Source organism: Carlito syrichta, unplaced genomic scaffold (genome assembly GCF_000164805.1).
Source record: "Carlito syrichta isolate Samal-C Ts95f unplaced genomic scaffold, Tarsius_syrichta-2.0.1 Scaffold296499, whole genome shotgun sequence".
NCBI lineage: Eukaryota > Metazoa > Chordata > Mammalia > Primates > Tarsiidae > Carlito > Carlito syrichta.
The window spans coordinates 161,598-165,610 of record NW_007240595.1 but is presented as its reverse complement, the minus strand read 5'-3'; positions in this window follow the sequence as shown (position 1 = coordinate 165,610).

Below are 4,013 nucleotides of genomic sequence, written 5' to 3'. Positions count from 1 at the left end.
TCCTCTCCTTCCTTCCTTCCTTCCTTCCTTCCTTCCTTCCTTTTTTTGAGGAAGAGTCTCACTCTGTCACCCAGGCTGGAGTGCAGTGGCATGCTCTCACGGCCACTGCAATCTCTACCTGCTGGGCTCAGGTGATCTTTCTGCCACAGCCTTCCAAGTAGCTGGAATAACAAGCGTGCACCACCATGCACAATTCATTTTTTAATTTATTGTAGAGACAAGGTCTCGCTGTCTTGCTCAGGCTGATCTCAAACTCTTGGGCTCAAGCAATCCTCCCATCTCAGCCTCCCAAAGTGCTGGCATTACAGGCATGAGCCATCACACCCTACCTAGTCTTGGATTTGAATCTGAGGCCTGAGGCATTGAATCTGGCATTACAGGCATGAGCCACCACACCCGGTACTTATTTATTTCAGAGTGTGATTCCCGAGAGCAGAAGTGAGGAACTTGAGGATAACACCAGGAAAGAAGAAAAAGATGAGCTATGCGGTTAGCCACCATTCTGGACAGTTGGGTGCTAGATCCTGTGAGAGCATCTGAGAAGTTATTTGAAATGCATTTCAGCACTGTCCATCGAAGGGAAAAGACAGAGAAACCTTTATTTGTCCAGTCCTGTTTCCATTGATGAAGGGTTGGCTCACAAGGCTCAAACCTGCCTGGGTACTTCTGGGTTACACATGTGCAAATACCCAAGCAGCTACTCACAGGAATCCCAAGATGAGTATCACAGAAGTCCTAGGGCAGGAAGTGAGAGGTAAATTGCAAACCTAAGATGAGGTTTTGTCAAGTTGTACCTGCATAGAGTTGGTTAAAGACTGCACAGAATTGGTAACTAGAGCCATAGCCTTGAGGATTTGAAGAGGTATGTGAAAGACTCATGAGCTTGACTTCCTGAAGTATTGCTTTCTTGTTCTCTAGCAACACTTACATCCTTATTATCCCCTCACCTAGGCAACCGCGATTCACTTCAATCTGGTTTATCTGCTCTTAGTATCATTTATTCCAAGCCAACCCTCATATTATTTCCAGAATGACCTTTCTAAAATACAGGTAGCCGGGCTCGGTGGCTCAGCCTGTAATCCTGCGCCTTTGGGAGGCTGAAGTGAGTGGATTGCCTGAGCCCATGGGTTTGAGACCCGCCTGGGCAACTTGGTGAGACCTTATCTCTACAATAAATCAAAAAAGCAGCCGGGCGTGGCAGAAGGATCGCTGGAGCCCAGCAGGTCGAGGCTGTGGTGGCCGGGAGCGGCCACTGCACTCCAGTCTGGGCGACAGAGTGAGACTCCAACTCAAAAACAAACAAACAAACAAAAAATACAGGTAATTCTCTGCTCATATAACAAGGTTTATAATGATAAGGATAAAAAAGTAATAATAATAACTAACTTGTCCTGAACATTCACTATATGCCAGGTACTGCACTTAGAACTTTATGTGCATTTTCTCATTTTTCATGGCAACTCATTGAGATAATTATTATTTAAATTTTTGTGGGCACAGTGGCTCACACCTATAGTCCCAGCTACTCAGAAGGCTGAGGCGGGAAGATAGCTTGAGCCCAGGAGTTCAAGGCTGCAGTGAGCTATGATTGCGTCACTGCATTCTAGCCTGGGAAAGACCCTGTCTCTAAAAAAAAGTTTTTAAATATATAAATGATAAATTTTTATAACTAGAAACCGAGTCTCACTGAGATTTAATAAGTTGTTCAAGGTCCTGCACCTGCAATGTGGTAGAACTCAGATTCAAATCCAAGACTAGGTAGGGTGTGGTGGCTCATACCTGTAATGCCAGTACTTTGGGAGGATTGCTTGAGCCCCAAGAGTCTGAGATCAGCCTGGGCAACATAGTGAGAGCTTGTCTCTACAAAAAAAAAAAAAAAAAGGTAGCCAGGCATGGTGGTGTGCACCTGTAGACCCAGCTATTTGGGAAGTTGAGGCAGAAGGACCACCTGAGCATAGGAGATCAAGGCTGTGGTGAGGCATGATCCTGCAACTGCTCTCCAGCCTGGGCACAAAGTGAGACCCCGATTCAAAAATAAATAAATAAAATAAAAAGAAAATCCAAGATTTTACTTTATTTTTTTGAGTTGGAGTCTCACACTGTCACCCAGACTGGAGGGCAGTGGCATGGTCGGGACTCACCACAGCCTCCAACTCCTGGACTCAAGTGATCCGTTTGCCTTAGCCTTCCTAGTAACTGGAAGTTACAGGTATACGTTACCACACCCAGCTAATTTCATTATTTTTGTAGAGACAAGGTCTTGCTGTGTTGCTCAGGCTGGTCTCAAACTCCTGGGCTCAAGTCATCCTCCTGCCTTGGTCTCCCAAACTGCTAGGATTACAGGTGTGAGCCACTACACCCATCCTAAGTCCAAGACTTTTACAATCAAGTCTAATATTTTTAATCATGCCACATCACTTTCTTAATGAATATTTTTACTATAATACAAAGTCTAACATGGTAGGTTTACACTGTGGTCTAACTGACTCTTCCAAATTCCCCTCTCACTATTGCCCTTCCCTTTTCACTCAACATGCCAGGTATCCTTATCACTCTTTACCCCTATGCCTTCTTCCCAGAATTCTCTTTACCCTAGCTCCATTTAAAGTAGTATCTCTTACCCATCCTCTAGATTCAGAAATTATGATATATAGTCACCTGAAGAGTCCTCCTGGACTCCTTGAAAATTAATAGCTTTGACCTATAAGATCCTTCCTTCCATCTTTCCATTCTTCTTTCTTCCTTCCTTCTTTTCTCTCTCCCTCCCTTTCTTCCTTCTCTTCCTTCCTGCCTACCTTTTTATTTCACTTTCATTTTTTACTTTTTGGATCTCAGGTGCAAAGTGGTGAGTTCATTATAATATCAGTTCATAGCACATTCTCAACGGACCCAAGTAAGAACCTTATTTTTTACCCTCCTTTTTCTTTGACTCTCATGAACACCTTCTTCCCTCTCATGGGCAACCACTTTAATGTGTTTGATATGCATCCTTAAATAATTATATAACCTTATAAATTACACGGTATTATTTTGTGTGAATAGACATTTTAAATGTCAGTTAAAATTGATTTTAATGAAAAAATCACGAAGATAAAGAGAATCATTTCATAAGGATAAAACTTTCAGTTCATCAGGAAATAACAACTCCAAATATACAATGCAAAATCAATTTATAGAATTGTAGAAATAAAATTTAAAATCCACAATTATGGTTGATTTTTATCGTTTTTAAATTTTGACAGTACAAACTTTTAAAATTATTTGTTAACTTTTTATTTTGAGATACTTTTTATTATTTTTATTTTCTTAATTTATTTACTTTTGTAGAGACAAGGTTTTGCTCTGTTGCTCAGGCAGAGTGTGGTGGCATAATGATGGCTCATTATAACCTCAAACTCCTGAGCTCAAGCAATAGCTAGGATTACAAATGTGAGCCACTGTACCTGACCCTGAAATAATTTTAGACTTTACAAAAATAGTACCAAAATTCCCATATATTCTTTACTCTGATTTCCCAAATGTTGACATTTTACTATATTTGCTTTATCATTTTATCTGCATATAATTTTCAAAAAGTTTGAAAATAAGTTGCAGGCATGATGCCAATTTACTGCTAATTTTGCTTTGTGTTTTCCTAAAAACAGACATTGACTGAGCATGGTGGCTCACACCTATAAGCCCAGTACTTTGGGAAGCCGAGGTGAGAGAATTGCCTGAGCCCACGAGTTCGAGACTAGTCTGGGCAACTTGGGGACACCTCAGCTCTACAATAATTCAAAAAATTAGCCAGTTGTGGTGGCGCATGCCTGCAGTTCCAGCTACTTGGAAGGCTGAGGCGGAAGGATTGCCGGAGCCCAGCAGGTCGAGGCTGCGGTGGCCGGGAGCGGCCACTGCACTCCAGTCTGGGTGACAGAGTGAGACTCCAACTCATAAAAAAATAAAAAAAAAAAAGACATTACCTCACTAGAGTGTAGAATTATACTCAGAATCTGATAATTAATATTTATACTATT